The sequence below is a fragment of the Monodon monoceros genome, unplaced genomic scaffold (assembly GCF_005190385.1).
Source record: "Monodon monoceros isolate NGI ecotype Baffin Bay Population unplaced genomic scaffold, NGI_Narwhal_1 Super_Scaffold_4, whole genome shotgun sequence".
NCBI classification, from domain to species: Eukaryota; Metazoa; Chordata; class Mammalia; order Artiodactyla; family Monodontidae; genus Monodon; species Monodon monoceros.
The window spans coordinates 53,632,990-53,651,441 of NW_021703781.1; positions in this window are offsets into that span (position 1 = coordinate 53,632,990).

The following is an 18,452-nucleotide window of genomic DNA, read 5'->3' on the forward strand; positions in this document are numbered from 1 at the left end:
CCAAGGGTTCGTGAGCCAAGGGCAGTATCACAGCCACAGAAAAACACTGAAATGGCAACCTGTCTCTCCTTCTCTCCCCTCAGATAGGATTAAGGAATCTGAAAAGGACTGGAGTAGATGACTTTCAACTGAAGTTCCCCGAGGAGCTTCTACCAAACTAAGCAACCTGGAAATACAGAGCTTAGGTTGGGTTAGATGGAGAAGTGCCATGAAGACCTTCTAGAAGGTCTCCATAAAATGAGGCCAAAGGAGAAAGAAAACCCAAAGCATATTATTTAATGATTTTTAAAACCAAGATGTTAATATACTGAAGAATTAGATGTGGGCTCTGGCCCTAACGCCTGCTTCGTTCAGTTTCTGAAAACTTCTAACATACCTAGATCCTCTAAAATATGTGTGCGTTTCTGTGTAGGGGTGTGTGGTATGGTGTGAGTTTCAACAGAAATTATTGTATTTTTTAAATGTGCACTGAGCACCGCCTAGAGATGGTGACAGCCTGGGGAACAAAGGTTTTTATTTATCTTTGTATCGCCAGAACCAGGCACTCAGTAGGCATTCAATAAATGCCAGTGAGCTAAATTAATGGTAAATCAAATCATGCTCAACACACTAAAATCATATACTGCTCTCAAGAAGAATGTGAAAATAAATACATACTTTTATTTGTCACAGTAAACTGTTAGGTTTCTGTTCAGTAAGTTGTTTTCCCAGTTATTAGCATTTTCCTGGTTATCTCCTTTAGGAAATACTTATCTTGCAAATTCAGAAGCCATTAGTTCATTGCTTATATTCAAAATTAAAACTAATTACATATTTTTAACAAGGAGCCAGATTTTCCAAGGGCCTAAACACCCTCTGGATTACAACTGAATGTATTTTCAGAAGCCACATTAATTGCGACCAGAGGAAGACCACCTGAATGAAATAAAGACGTCACTCACCCACTAGATGTCTATAATTAATGTGCCTTTCAAAAATACCTACTCTTGTGACTAAGAATGAACTTGGGTATAATGAGAATCTGCTTAATTATGAATTTTATCCACAGTTTCTGCTACTAACCTAACCATTCAGTAATTTTTTGGCGGCCTAGTTAAGTTACTTTAACCAGTATTTAATGTTTTCACCAGAACCTGTATGTAGTATAAAAATCAAACCCAATAAAACAGTGCTTTTTTCCTAATTCCTGATGAAAACCATCTCTCTAGTCTGGCCACTGAAATTCTATAGGCATGTCCAGCCTCAGGACATCAAGGCAAATAGAGTGATTCAGTAACATTTAAGGAGTTCCAGATAGCCCTGGTTGACTCTGAGATGACCTGATTGTTTTGTCCTTTAGTCTGGTTTGGGTGTAGTTCTCCAATGGGCTACTCTTTACAATAGGACCTCCCTCCCCATATCATGATTTTTGTCCTCCTCTCATCTAACCCTAAATTATATTCTGTAAGTAGCTTATTATTGTGTATATTAGATTGATGCTTCTATCCTATCTTCTGTGTGCCAGGTGACAACAGTCTGTACCTCTGTTCTACCTTAGATTGTAATTTCCTAGGGGACAAGAATCAGGCCTCTGTATAAAATATGAATTATTGGGAACTAGATGCACTGAAGTCTCCTTGGAAATGTTCTGCCTGGTGTTACTGAATGGTCCTTATAGATAAATTCTTTTAATATCTAGGAGTCTTAAATTCCCAGATTTGTAAGAAATCTTGAAGATTAACTGGTCCAGTGATTTCTAGACAATAGGATTTCAAAATAAGTATCAGTGTGGAAGAACTGACATATATTTGCCAAATTTTTATTTTGTCTAGTAAGGACCTTAAATCTGTCAACTACTTAATACTATTTTTTCCCAAAAGAAAAGAACGTTTTAACATCCAAAAAAAAAAAAAAGCTGAAATATGTCAAAATAAAAAGCAAGTGTATAAACTGAATAAATTTAGCTTCATGAAAAATCACTATAATGTTTTATCATTTCATCTCAGAGCAGTGGAAATATGCCAGTGACCAACATGGGTACTAGGACTGGTGGCTGGGAATAATGATATATCCTGTATTTATGGCCAAATTCTACTTTGTAGCATACAGTGTACATACTTTTTAATGATGGTCATCTTGACTACAATAATTTCTTTCCATTCTCCTATGCTTTTTTCTCATTTTTAGCTTGTCACAAACTCATTGACTCCCTTTCCTTCTATTAAACATTCAAAGCCATGGTTATATCTATGCCCGCTTTCCCCTTCTGAGAGAACTATACCTAAATGTCTAATAGCTAGAAAAAAAATCCTTCCACCATAACTGGGACTGGGAAGCATGAAGCTATAGCAGCCAGTCCACTGTGTCATTGCTGCCTGTGTATTTGTCCATGATGACTACTATTTATTGAGATCTTATGGTCCAGGCATGGTGCTCAGGACCATTATCTTACTGATCTTCTTGAATAACTCTGAGAGGTAGATATAATTCATTATTACCACCTAGTTTACATATGAGAAGATGGAGACTCAGACTTGTTAAGCAACTTTCTCATGGTACACAGCTAATAAGTGGCAACAAGGATTGAAACCCAGGGCTGTCTGACTCCAAAGACTATGTCTGTGTTAACCACCACACTCTACTGTTAGGCTAGAATATTGCATTCCCTCTAACAACTTGTCAACTTGTTCCAATTTTTCATGGGAAAACCTCAGAATAGGAGTTGGAAGACCTGAGTTTCAGTCCTATCTTGGCAGATTCTAGCTTTGTTACCTTAGGTAATTTTTTTTAACTGTTCTAAGTCATAGCTGCCTACTCTGTAAAATTAATATCTTAGAGTAAGAACTGAATACAGTTATGCATAGAAAAAGTGCTTTATAAATCCTAAAATATTATACAGTTGTGCTATTTGTTTCTTGTTATTTCTTATTCCTTCTCCCACACTTGCCACAAATATATTCCCTTAACTGACAACTGGAGCAAGAATTAAGCTATATATAAATAACTTAGTGACAAACTTGAAACAAAAGGTCAACTCTACCTAATATGTCAATAAATGCAGTAATAAAATGAGTGTGTACCACATATTTTAACCCTGCAGGCTCTTCTGCCTGTGTTTAGCATATGACAAAGGAAGAAAAATTAAGTAGGTTTTATGTGCCTTCTTCAATTTTCCACTGGGAGAGGGCAGACAGGAGTGGAAAAAGGACAGTACTGGGAAATGAGAAAGACTGTGTTCTCCATCCTGCTTAGAGGAGCAAGGGATAGCAACACTTTCTCCATATGGAAAGTTGAAGGGGAAGAGGATTTATAACTCTATGATTTTTCTACCTTATTATATAAGAAACTCGAGCTGGATGATTTTTGTTCCCATTGTTACCATCAAGCAGTAAACTTATGTGGGGAAGATCATAACCCTAATAGATGTAGTTGACTCATTAATGAGTTCAGTTTGAAATCCCTTAACATTTTTGGAGGTAGGGATGACAGATATTTGAGAAACTGCTATAGGTAAAAAACCAAGTAACAGAAAAATACATTAAAATTATTCATGTCCTTAGTCACACTCATTGAAGAGATGTCCTGTCTGCCTTTTGTACATTCAGGTAAGTCCTGAAAAGCATCATGTGATACTGGAAATTGTACCAGCTCTGGAGTTCAAACAACTTTGATTAAAACCCAGTTCACAACCTAATGTCTGCTCATGTGAACCTTTGGTGAATAAGTCATTTATTCTTGCTGAGCCCCAATTTCCCCATCTATAAAATATGCATAAATACACTCCCTCCATGTGTGTTGTGAGAATTAAATGACGTATTAGTTCCTGACACACAGTTACTACTCAACTATCAATGTCACTAATTGGGTTTCACCGTGGAAATAAATATAATTTTCATAGATAAGGTAGGAAGAAATTTATACACCTACACTTGAAATCTAAGGTTTCAAAATAGTATAATAACTTATTTCTATACTATCCCATTTTATGCTCATAGCATAGAAGGACAAGCTGTATCCTCATAATTCAGGTAAGAAAACTGAGAGTCAAAAAACTCAAAATGCCATTTCTTGAAGAACCTGAGACTAAGCCAGCTCTACTGACTGAAAACTAGACTATACTTTTAGTATGTCTGTTATTGAAAATACCTGAGAACTTTCACAGTGAATCAGCTATACATATACATATAACCCCATATCTCCTCCCACTGCGTCTCCCTCCCACCCTCCCTATCCCACCCCTCTAGGAGGTCACAAAGCACCGAGCTGATCTCCCTGTGCTATGCGGCTGCTTCCCACTAGCTAGATCTATTTTACATTTGGTAGTGTATATATGTCCATGCCACTCTCTCTCTCTTCATCCCAGCTTACCCTTCCCCCTCCCCGTGTCCTCAAGTCCATTCTCAATGTCTGTGTCTTTATTCCTGTCCTGCCTCTAGGTTCTTCAGAACCTTTTTTTTTTTTTTAGATTCCATATATATGTGTTAGCATACTGTATTTGTTTTTCTCTTTCTGACTTACTTCACTCTGTATGACAGTCTCTAGGTCCATCCACCTCACTACAAGTAACTCAATTTCGTTTCTTTTTAATGGCTGAGTAATATAGTTTCCACTATACCACTTTCTTAGTGAGATAATCATAAGAATTAATGCTAAAGGTAATTTCTAAGGAAGTGAAATATATAAATCATATATACTTTTCTCAATATACCTCCTATTTTAGTCTCAACATTGAGAAGCTGAGCCTGTAATAAAACATTTGCCTGGAACACAACTGTGTCACATAAGTAAATAGCTATGATTATATTTTCTTTTGTCCCTAGGCTAATGGCACACTTTGACCTTTTTAATACCCTAATGTGCCTAGTTCATAATAATGGGAGTTAAACAAATAATGACAATAGAAAGCTTACCACAGCTTCAGTTCACTCCTCAATAATCAAAATCAGCTGATACACGCTATCTATACATACTTACTCAGCTGAGTATTTTGCCTCTGCCTGAACTAACATCTAGATCCCTAATTCTTTGGAGTAGTTTTGTCCCCACATAAGAAGATCCAAGTCCTTCCTCGTTGAATGCCGGTTATGCTAAACCTTACCCACCTAAACAGTCAACAAATTTCCCAATTCTTCTACTCCTTTTGGTCACCTAGAGACATTGACATGACGTGACATTTAGAAAGTGTGTTTCATTTTCATTAGACACTTAAATTTTAACTTTCTCTTTTGACCTTCTGAAGCCTAGCCATCATAATACTATGTTTAAAAACTTTAAAATGTTTTTCCCTTTCAGAAAGATATAAAATCAATTTGAGGGTTTAGGTCAGTGATTATCAGCCTCAGCCGCACATTAAAATCACCTGAGGAGCTTTTTAAAAATACTCATGCCTGGGCCCACCCCCAGATATTCTGGTAATTGATTTGGTTTCTAGTTTCGGAGAGTAAATTTAGTTGATAAGGCATGCCACATTATTTGAATCTATCTGATTTCTAGGTTTCAGATAATGAGGAGCAAGAGTTCAAATACTAAGGGATAATTCAAAAATATTTTTTTGAATCTATTCTGTTCCTAGTTTAGACAATGCAAGTTCAGATATGGAGGGTCCATCCTCAAAGGGGAAAAATTATGCAAGTAAATACCATATATCCTAGTAGCTTTAGTGGATTCTCAACTGATTATTCCTTCATTCATTCAAGAAATGTTTTCACTTTACAGTACCTGACTGGCAAAATGTGAACATTGGATAACTAATTGTGGATGTGGGGAGATGGGAAACTTCTTGCAAGCTGATGCGAGTATAAACTGGTTGAGCCATTCTGGAGAGTGATATGGCAATATTTAATGAAATTACATATGTGTATTCCCTACAACCTGGCAATCCCACTCTGGGCATAAATTCCCAAACAACTCACAAAAGGCTCATAAAAGGACTTGAATGAGAATGGTCAGTAAAGCACTGATTTTAATACTAAGGAATTTCAGGCACCTAGATGTCCAGCACAAGGGAAATGGACAGGTAAAATGAGGAAGGCAGCAGTTAGAAACGACAAACTAAATGTACATACAACAACATGGATGGGCTTTAAACAGAATGATACATGAGAAACAAACAAACAAAAAAGCCCAGAAGTATAGTTATAGCATTATAACATTAGTGCAAATTAAACACACACACACGAAACAATGTATTTTACAAGCATACAAAAATATCAAAGGACATACATCAAACACATTAGATTTGATGCCTATAAGGTAATCACTGAAAGAGGAAAATAAAACAAAAGGCTTTGCATGGACCAATGTTCACAAATGTTCTCCTGCATTCAAGGCCATTCTTAACCTATTTTCTGGAGAGTGAAAGGGGGAAATATTTATTGAGTGCTGACTATAGGCTAGGTAGTATTGTCTGCCTCCCCACCTTGGGATCCAAAGAATATCTTTGCCCTTGGAAACCTCACAGCCCAGTTGGGAAAATGAACAAGTTAACAAAAATCCAGTTGGTAAGTCCTACAGAGTTTGGTGAAAAGTGCTGTGGAGTACTATAAGAGATTATGACTTAACATTAATTTGTGTTTATATAGGTGTATATTACTTAATGTATATGTAATTTTCCATCATAATAATGACTGAAATATATCATACTTTAATGAGTTGGGGTTTTGGGGTTTCTTTTTTCCTCTTTATCTGTTCCTAGTGTTGTGTAGTTTCTACTTTGGGAATAGCTAAGGCTTGCCTGCTGTAGAAATGTTGGAGTGCCATCTGCTGGTGGAAATGTTTTATAGTTCCCCCATCTATCTTACAATACATTTTAGAAAACAAAAATGTCACACATATCATATGATATCTGGGCTTGAAGGAATCTTAGAGATCATCTATTTCAGGTCCTTGATTTAGAGATTAGAAAATATCTCCTTACAAGATTTTATTTCATTTAAGGTAAATGTGTGTGTGCATTTTCACATACCTCTTTCATCACCTCTGTGAGCTTCATAGAACTTTGTATAGTAAAGACTCACAAAGCTAAACTATCTTAATTTTCCCAAAGAGATAAACATATAAACTCCTTTAGAGGGGTCCGTAAGACATGTTTAAACATTTATATAAAGCCCATTTCCCAGGAAAACAATCTTAGGAAGGCAGCTTACTAAAGTGCCAAACAAATGAGCTTCAAGGTCAGACTTAACATTCATCTCAGCTTTACAATTTACTAAGAAGCGTTAAGTTCAACTTCGCTGAATCTCAATTTCTTTATATGTGAAAAAAAAACAGTAATCTAATTTACACGGATATTACAGTAATTTGTGGAGCACATGTAACAATAAAATGCTTAGTAATGTCAGAAAAATGTTTAACAGCTAAACTAAACCCCTAATACTAATTTAAATGTTTCTTAATCCTTCCTTAATGAAGCTAAAAACTGTAAATGGATCTTCCTGTCATTTATATTTTATATTTATATTTAATATAAATAATCAGCTGCCTCTAAGATATTTCATACAATTAATTCCCATAAAAATGTAAATGGAAGGCAAAACTTGTTTTAATAGCTCAGTGGATATCTAGGCAGATCACACTTCTGCTTTAAGGCCTTGCTATTCATAGTGTGGTTCACAGATCCAGCAGTATTAGCATAAACTGGGAGCAATTAGAAATACAGAATCTCGGGCTCCACCCAGACTTACCAAATTAGAATCTACATTTTAACAGGTTCCTCAAGTGATTAAAATTCACATTTAAAGTCTGAGAAGCATTACTTTACAGGACAGCAAATAGAACCTGAGCTCCATTATTTTAGGAGAGGTTGCCAGAACTAGCCCTGCTCTGTTCCTCTTGGCTAAATTTATCTATGTTTTAATGTTTAAGTATTGAAACTTCTTCAGTTCTTTAAAATTTTAGTAAAACTCATCTTTGCATAACACAGAGCACTTAACATAGCCCATGGAAAGAAGGGAGAAAGGAAAATATGATACTACTGTCATTAATAAAATGATGTTCCAAAGACAAAGAACATAGAAATTGAGTAAACACTACAAGCAATACGGAGTTACAGAGTTTCTGTTACTGACGGTGAATAAGCAACTGTAAAATATGGAATAGACCAGTCAGAAATATCATGAAAATTAATCCATATGGATATGTCTACGCATCTTTGTGAGAGTAATGATAGATGAAGCAGCAATTTCAAACCTAGCAACAGCCAGCACCAGCTTCAGAAAAACTCCCAGTTGCTGAGAAGTCTGAATGTCCAGGTGGTAAAAATCAGGAGATTCATGAAAACAAAATTAGGCATGGTCCACCTGAGCTTTAACCAGATAATCAAAAAACAAGTAATGTGCTACTCATACTCTATGAAGACAAAAAAAAAGTTATCAAATATTTACCTAGTACCCACTGTGTACAAGCCATGATAGAAGCAAAACAAAGTCATACAATTAAAGAGGAAGAGTAAGCACACAAAACCATGTAGGCTGAGAAACAAGCAAAAACTGCTCATGCCACAGGAAGACTCAATATGAAAATAAAGTTGAAAACTGAAAGCATTTCCTCTAAGATCAGGAATGAGACAGAGATGTCCACTCTTGCCACTATTATTCAACATAGTTTTGGAAGTCCTAGCCATGGCACTCAGAGAAGAAAAAGAAATAAAAGGAATCAAAATTGGAAAAGAAGAAATAAAACTGTCACTGTTTGCAGATGACATGATACTATATATAGAAAATCCTAAAGATGCCACCTGAAAACTACTAGAGCTCATCAATGAATTTGGTAAAGTTACAGCATACAAAATTCATATACAGAAATCTCTTGCATTCTGTACACTAAAAATAAAAGAGAAATCAAGGAAACAATCCCATTCACCACTGCATTAAAAAGAATAAAATAGCTAGGAATAAATCTACCTAAGGAGGCAAAAGACCTGTATGCAAAAAACTATAAGACACTGATGAAAGAAATAAAAGATGACACAAACAGATGGAGAGATATACCATGTTCCTGGATTGGAAGAATCAATATTGTGAAAATGACTATACCACCCAAAGCAATCTACAGATTCAATGTAATCCCTATCAAATTGGCAGCAGCATTTTTCACAGAATTAGAACAAAAAATTTTACAATTTGTAAGGAAATACAAAAGACCATGAATAGCCAAAGCATTCTTGAGAAAGAAAAATGGAGCTGGAGGAATCAGGCTCCCTGACTTCAGACTATACTACAAAGCTACAGAAATCAAGACAATATGGTACTGGCACAAAAACAGAAATATAGATCAATGGAACAGGATAGAAAGTCCAGAGATAAACCCACACACATGTGGTCACCTTATCTTTGACAAAGGAGGCAAGAGTATACAATGGAGAAAAGCAGCCTCTTCAATAAGTGGTGCTGGGAAAACTGGACAGCTACATATAAAAGAATGAAATTAGAACACTTCCTAACACTCTATACAAAAACAAACTCAAAATGGATTAAAAACCTAAATGTAAGGCCAGACACTATAAAACTCTTAGAGAAAAACATAGGCAGAACACTCTATGACATAAATCACAGCAAGATCCTTTTTGACACACCTCCTAGAGCACAGCAAAGGAAACCATAAACAAGATGAAAAGACAACCCTCAGAATGGGAGAAAATATTTGCAAAAGAAGCAACTGACAAAGGATTAATCTCCAAAATACACAAGCAGCTCATGCAGCTCAATATCAAAAACATAGACAACCCAATCCAAAAATGGGCAGAAGACCTAAATAGACATTTCTCCAAAGAAGACATACAGATTGCCAAAAAACACATGAAAAGATCCTCAATATCACTTATCATTAGAGAAATGCAAATCAAAATTACAATGAGGTATCACCTCACACCAGTCAGAATGGCCATCATCAAAAAATCTACAAACAATAAATGCTGGAGAGGGTGTGAAGAAAAGGGAACCCTCGTCCACTGTTGGTGGGAATGTAAATTGATACAGCTGCTATGGAAAACCGTGTGGAGGTTCCTTAAAAAGCTAAAAATAGAACTACCATATGACCCAGCAATCCCACTACTGGGCATATATCCTGAGAAAACCATAATTCAAAAAGATATATGTACCACAATGTTCACTGCAGTGCTATTAACAATAGCCAGGACATGGCAGCAACCTAAATGTCCACTGACAGATGAATGGATAAAGAAGATGTGGCACATATGTACAATGGAATATTAGTCATAAAAAGGAACAAAACTGAGTTATTTGTAGTGAGGTGAATGGACCTAGAGCCTGTCATACAGAGTGAAGCAAGTCAGAAAGAGAAAAACAAATACTGTATGATAACGCACATATATGGAATCTAAAAAAATGGTACTGATGAACCTAGTGGCAAGGCAGGAATAAAGATGCAGACATAGAGAACGGACCTGAGGACACGGCGCAGGGAGGGGAAGCTGGGACAAAGTGAGAGAGTAGTACTGACATATATACACTACCAAATGTAAAATGGATGGCTAGTGGGAAGCTGCTGCATAGCACAGGGAGATCAGCTCGATGCTTTGTGATGACCTAGAGGGGTGGGATATGGAGGGTGGGATGGAGGTTCAAGAGGGAGGGGATATGGGGATATATGTATACATATAGCTGATTCACTTTGTTGTACAGCAGAAACTAATACAACATTGTAAAGCAATCATACTCCAATAAAGATATTTTTTTAAAAATGAATTTACTTTTAACAAAGCTAAAAGAGTTCACACCACTAAACCAGATTTACAAGAAATGTTAAAGGGATTTCTCTAAGTGGAAAACGAAAGACCAAAAGTAGATATGAAAATTATAAAAGGAAAACTCTCATTGTAAAGCAAACATGCAGTAAAGGTAGGAGATCAACTACTTATAACACTAGAGGAAGGTTAAAACATAAAAGTAGTAAAATAATCTATATCCACTATAAGAAGGTAAGGAATACACAAAACAAAAAGATGTAAAATATGAGACCAAAAACATTAAATGGGAGTGAGGGGGGAGAAGTAAAAATGCAGGGTTGTTAGAATGCATTCAAACTTAAGAAATCATCAACTAAATACAAATATAAATACAAGTATATATGTAACTCATGGTAACCAGAAGCCAGAAAACTATAAGAGATACACACCAAAAAGAGAAAGGAATCCAAATCTTTAGTGTTACTAAAGATAGTCATGAAATCTCACAAGAGAGCAAAAGAAGAAGGAACAAAAAACTGCAAAAACAACCAGAAAACAATGAACAAAATGGCAATAAGTACATACCTATCAGTTATTGCTTTAAATGTCAAAAGACTAAATGCTCCAATTAAAAGACAAAGAGTAGGGGCTTCCCTGGTGGCGCAGTGGTTGAGAGTCCACCTGTTGATGCAGGGAACACGGGTTCGTGCCCCAGTCCGGGAAGATCCCACAGGCCGCGGAGCGGCTAGGCCCGTGAGCCATGGCCATTGAGCCTACATGTCCGGAGCCTGCGCTCCACAACGGGAGATGCCACAACAGTGAGAGGCCCGCGTACCGCAAAAAAAAAAAAAGACAAAGAGTGGCTGAATGGAAACAAAAACAAGACCCATATCTATGTTGCCTATAAGAGATTCATTCCAGATCTAAAGACACATACAGCGTGAAAGTAAGGGGACAGAAAAGAGTATTTCATGTAAATTGAAACAAAAAGAAAACTGGGGTAGCAATATTTATATCAGATGAAATATTGATATCAACACAAAGACTATAACAAGAGATAGAGAAGGATATTACATAATGATCAAGGGATCAATCCAACAAGACATAACAATTGTAAATATATATGCACCCAACAAAGAAGCACCTAAATACATAAAGCAAATATTAACAAACATGAGGAAGAAATTCAAATTAACACAGTAATAGTAGGAAACTTTAATGCCCCACTTACATCAGTGGACAAATCATTCAGACAGAAAATCAGTAAGGAAACTCTGGCCTTAAATGACACATTAAACCAAGTGGACTTAACAGATAAATACAAAACATTCCATCCAAAAGCAGCAGAATACACATTCTTTTCAAGTGCTCATGGAACTTTCTTCAGGATAGATCACGTGCTCAGCCACAAAACAAGTCTCAGGAAATTTAGGAACACTGAAATCATGTCAAGCATCTTTCTGACTATAACACTATGAAACTAGACATCAATTACAAGGAAAAAACTATAAGAACACAAACGTGGAGGAAAAACAATATGCTACTAAACAACCAATGAATCACTGAAAAAACAAAGGAGAAATCAAAAATTACTTAGAGACAAATGAAAATAAAAACACAGCAATCCAAAATCTATGGAATATAGCAAAAGCAGTTCTAAGAGGGAAGTTTATGGTGATATAAGCCTACCTCAAGAAAGAAGAAATATCTCAAATAAAGAACCTAACCTTACACCTAAAAGAACTAGAAAACTAAGAACAAACAAAACCCAAATTTACTAGAAGGAAAAAAATCATTAAAATCAGGGCAGAAATAAATGAAATAGAGACTAAAATAATACAGAACAGATTAATGAAACTAAGAGCTGGTTCTCTGAAAAATAAAATTGATAACCCTTTAGTTAGACTCATCAATAAAAAGAGAGAGGGCCCTAATCAGTAAAATCAGAAATGAGAAAGAAGTTACAAATGACACCACAGAAATACAAAGGATCATAAGAGATTACTATGAACAACTTTACACCAATAAAATGGACAACCTAGAAGAAATTATAAATTCCTAGAAACATACAATCTATTTACAGATTCTATTTCACTTCTAGTGATTGGTCTATTCAAATTATCTATTTCTTCTTGATTCGATTTTGGTGGGCTGTATGTTTCTATAAAGTTGTCCATTTCTTCTAGGTTGTCGAATTTTTTGGCATATAATTGTTCATAATACTCTCTTACTGTTTTTTGTATTTCTGCAGTATCGGTTTGTATTTCTCCTTTTTCATTTCTTATTTTGTTTGTGTTCTCTCTCTTTTCTTCTTGGTAAGCCTAGCCAAATGGTGTCAATTTTGTTTACCCTTTCAAAGAAGCAGCTCTTGGTTTTACTGATTTTGTTTTATTGTTTTTTTAATCTCTATTTTATTTATTTCCTCTCTAATCTTTATCTTTTCCTTCCTCCTGCTGACTTTCGGTTTTGTTCTTCTTTTTCTAATTCTTCTAGGTGGTAGGTTAGCTTGCTTATTTGAGATTTTTCTTGTTTTTTGAGGAAGGCCTGTATCGCTATGAACTTCCCTCTAAGAACTGCTTTTGCTGCATCCCATAGATTTTGTATGGTTGTGTTCTCATTGTCATTTCTCTCAAGGTATCTTTTCTTTTTTTTTTTTTGCAGTGCGCGGGCCTCTCACTGTTGTGGCCTCTCCCGTTGCGGAGCACAGGCTCCGGACGCGCAAGCTCAGCGGCCATGACTCACGGGCCCAGCCACTCTGCAGCATGTGGGATCTTCCCGGACCGGGGCACGAACCCGTGTCCCCTGCATCAGCGGGCGGACTCTCAACCACTGCGCCACCAGGGAAGCCCCTCAAGGTATCTTTTAATATCCTTTTTCATTTCCTCGTTGACCTATTGGATTTTTAGTAGCATTTTTTTTTGAGAGAGTGAAATCTGTTTCAAATCAGTACTTCAAACTCCAAAGAGACACAAGTCACTTCTTCAAAATATGGAAATGCACTGTAAATAACATATATCACCAAACCATTAACAAGCCTAATTTGAAAAATGCAAGTAGGTGGATAGTTGATTAGTACCCTCACCCACAAAACATTACAAGAAAACCTAAAGCATATGCCCATTCCTAGGCTCCAAATAAAGGAGACACATGATGAGTGTGTTATACTATCCATTTTACCTCCATTGATGTTTTCAGTTGTTTGTTTGTTTTGCCAAATTGGTAAATATTATCTATGCCTTTCCTGATGTAAAATCAATATAAGCTGTACAATATTTGTATCAAAAGTAAGTATTGGATATTGGGTTATAGAGTGAGAAATGCAAGAAAAAATAACTTTAAAAACAGAAAGTTATTATCTCCTGATTTAAAAGAGGGGGTCAAGAGAAGAGGTGATTGGGGCTTCCCTGGTGGCACAGTGGTTGAGAGTCTGCCTGCTAATGCAGGGGACACGGGTTCGAACCCTGGTCTGGGAGGATCCCACATGCCGCGGAGCGACTGGGCCCGTGAGCCACAACTACTGAGCCTGCGTGTCTGGAGCCTGTGCTCCGCAACAGGAGAGGCCACGAGAGTGAGAGGCCCGTGCACCGCGATGAAGAGTGGCCCCCGCTTGCCACAACTAGAGAAAGCCCTCGCACAGAAACAACCCAACACAGCAAAAATAAATTAATTAATTAACTCCTACCCCCAACATCTTCTTTAAAAAAAAAAAAAAGAGAAGAGGTAATTTGCTTGTAGAAATTTGAACTCTTTTAATGGTTTTTATTACAGTTTGTTGAATATTTCACTCAGGAATTTGAAATGTTAATTAGGAATGCTGTTTTTTCATCTCATCCATCAGAGCATACAGGCAGGAGTTTGTTTCTGCTAGCTTGTTCAACAGTTTATTGTCAGTTACATTAAGACTCATTTAGACCAACTAAATAAGAGTAAATGTTCCTTAAAATAAAATGAAGCTTTCAGCAAATAATTCAACTCATCAAGCAGCTACTGAATGCCTACTTTGTGCAGTTGTGGTTAACTTAGTGTCTGTCTCCCAGTTTCTACTCTATCTACCACTTGTTTCTCAGGTCATTTCCTTTTGTTCCACCTTTTTTTTTTAGATTACATGCTTCCTGTTGGGGAGCAGGTTGGGACTCATTTTGCCAGTGGACACCTGCGCCCATGAATGCCCTATACACAAGTGGCATTCATGTGGAGTGGCAGCAAGCTAGAAGTCCAATTCCCCTCCATATAGATCATCGGATGTATATATCATGTCTCATGTCTTTATTATTTTTCTTATTAATTTTTACTGTAGTATAGAATCTTTACAATGTCGTATTAGTTTCTGCTGTGCAGCAAAGTGAATCAGTTATACGTATCCATATATCCACTATTTTTTATATTTCCTTCCCATTTAGGTCACCACACAGCACTGAGTGGAGCTCCCTGTGCTATACAGTAGGTTCTCATTAGTTATCTATTTTATACATAGTAGTGTATATATGTCAATCCCAATCTCCCAGTTCATCCCATCCCCCTTTCCCCCCTTGGTAGCCATAAGTTTGTCCTCTACATCTGTGACTCTTATTTCTACTTTGCAAATAAGTTTACCTGTACCGTTTTTCTGTATTCCACATATAAGCAATATTATATGATATTTGTTTTGCACTTTCTGACTTACTTCACTCTGTATGACAATCTCTAGGTCCATCCACATCTCTGCAAATGGCACTATTTCATTCCTTTTTATGGCTGGCCAATATTCCATTGCATATATGTACCACATCTTTATCCATTCCTCTGTTGAGACATTTAGGTTGCTTCCAAATCCTGGCTATTGTAAACAGTGCTGAAATGAACATTGGGGTGCATGTATCTTTTTGAATTATGCTTTTCTCTGGATATATGCCCAGGAGTGGGATTGCTGGGTCATATGGCAGTTTTATTTTTAGTTTTTTGAGAAACCTCCATACTGTTCTCCATAGTGAGTTGTAACATGTTGTTTAATATCCATGTAATTGGTTTTTTCTCATTTCTTTTCCTGTGGTTGATTCTAGTTTCATGCTGTGGTGGTCAGAAAAGATGCTTGAAATAATTTCTATACTCTTAAATTTGTTGAAGTTTGTTTTGTGTCCTAGTATGTCATCAATCCTAGAGAATGTTCCATGTACACTTGAAAAAAATGTGTATTCTGGGTTTTTTTGGATGTAATGTCCTGACAATATCAATTAAGTCTAACTGTTCTATTGTATCATTTAGGATCTCTGTTGCTATTGATTTTCTGTCTGGAAGATCTATTGATGTGAGTTGAGTGTTAAAGTCTCCTACTATTATTGTATTCCTATCAATTTCTCCATTTATGTCTGTTAGTATTTGTTTTATGTATTTGGGTTCTCCTATATTAGGTGCATGCATATATGTTGACAAGTGTAAAATCCTCCTCTTGTATTGATCCTTTCATCATTATATAGTTTCCTTCTTTATATTTCTTTATGGCCTTTGTTTTAAAGTCTGTTTTGTCTGATATAAGTATTGCAACCCCCGCTTTCTTATCATTTCCATTTGCATAAAATATCTTTTTCCACCCCCTCACTTTCAGTCTATGTGTGTCCTTTGCCCTAAGGTGGGTCTCTTATAGGCAGCACATGATAGACTCTCATTTTTTATCCAGTCTGCCACTCTATGTCTTTTGATTGGAGCAATTAGTCCTTTGACATTGAAGGCAATTTTTGATTAATGTATATTAGTGTATTCACTGCCATTTTAAACCTTGTTTTCCAGTTGATTCTGTTTCTTCTTTCTTTCTCTTTTTGTGGCTTGATTTCCTTTTATTTTATGCTTGTGTCCTATTCTTTTTGGTTTTTATTAATCTATTGTATGTTTTTGATTTGTGGTTATCCTGTTTCTCAAGTATGTTAACCCCTTTCTATATCTGCTTGCTTTAGACTGATAGTCATATAGGCTCAAACACATTATAAAAAAAAAAGAGAGAGAGTCTACATTTTCTTACTCTCCTCCCCACATTTTATGATTTTGATGTCCTCTTTTACATCTTCATGTTTATCCTTTTGCTGTCCCTTGTGTTTATCATCACTTTCACAAATACTTTTTTTTTCTTTTTGATCTGTATACTGACTTATTTAAGTGATTTACTTTCCAATTGTGATTTCCTCTTTCCTATATCTTCTTGCTTCCTTTCTATTTAGAGAAGATCTTTCAATATTTCTTTTAGGATAGGTTTAGTATTGCTGTATTCTTTTAGTTTTTGCTTGTCCGAGAAAATAGGATAGCTTTAGTATTGCTGTATTCTTTTAGTTTTTGCTTGTCTGAGAAATTCTTTATCTCTCCTTCTAGTCTAAATTATAATCTTGCTGGGTAGAGTATTCTAGGTTCAGATTTTTCCCTTTCAAGCCTTTGAATATATTTTGCCACTCCCTTCTGGCCTGCAACATTTCTGTAGAGAAATCAGCTAATAGCCTTATTGGAGTTGCCTTGTAATTAACTCTTTTTCTCTTGCTGCCTTTAGAATCCTCTCTTTAATTTTTGCCATCTTGATAATAATGTCTTGATGTAGGTCTGTTTGACACCCTCTGTGCTTCCTGTATCTGGATATCTGTTTCCTTCTTTAGGTTTGGGAAGTTTTTAGCCATAATTTCTTTAAATACATTTTCAATCCCCTTTTCTCTTTCTTCTCCTTCTGGAATCCCTATTATGCATAGAATAGCATGCTTTATATTATCCCATAGGGTTCTTATATTGCTTTCATTTCTTTTATTTGGCTTTCTGTCTGCTGTTTTGATTGGGTAATTTCCACTAGTCTATCTTCCATGTCACTTATTCTTTCTTCTGCATTATTCATTCTGCTATTTATTGCCTTGAGCTCAGCTTTTGTCTTGGCAAATGGATTTTCTAATTTCTCTTGGCTCTTCCTTATAGTTTCTAGCTCCTTTTTACAGTAATCTGCATTTCTGTTGACAGCCTTTCTTAATTCCTTCAGTATTTTCATTACCTCCTTTTTGAATCCAGTGTCTATTAGACTGAAGAGGTCTGTTTCATTTTTCGTTCCTTCAGGGGAATTCTCTTGGTCTTTTAAGTGGGAGTGGTTCCTCTGCTTCTTCATTTTACTTATATTTCTCTTATTCTGTGAGTTTAGGAGAAACAATTATCTACTGTAGTCTTGGAAGGCTATTTATATGCAGGAACATCCTGGCATAGCTTGTGTGGGTTTAACATTTTTGGCACAAGGGCTGTTTTTAGTTTCGATGCCTTCCACCTCTTTCCTCACCATATGGTGGCTGTTATCCCCTTGATAGGGGGTGTGCAGATGCAGTGGCCTCCGTGTGCTCCTGGGGCCTATGCCAGTTAGGGCAGCATTTGGCACTCGCTCCTGGTTTTCTCAGCAATGGTGGGAGCCTGCACCCGTCTCTGGGGCTCGTGATAGCAGCAGCAGCTCATGCCTGTCCCTGGAGCTCATGTAGGCAGTATCCTCTTGCTTGAGCGCATGTGCTTAGGTAAAGAAGCTCCTATGGCGGTCCTGTCCCTCCCCTCATGTGTCCCCCAACAACGTCAACTTGCCTCTCTGATGGGCCCAAGCTTCTTCCACGTATACCCTCTGTTGTGGCTGCACCACACTCCAGCCCCTTCAGGCTGTCTCCACACAGCTAGCCCTAGTCCTCTCTCGGGGTCTGACATCCAAAGCTGAGCTTCAGCACCCAGCCCCCGCCTGCACCAGCAGACAAGCATCTCAGGCTGGGGAGCACAGGGCACCAGTACCAACTGTCTGTGCACATCTCTCTCCATTTGGCCT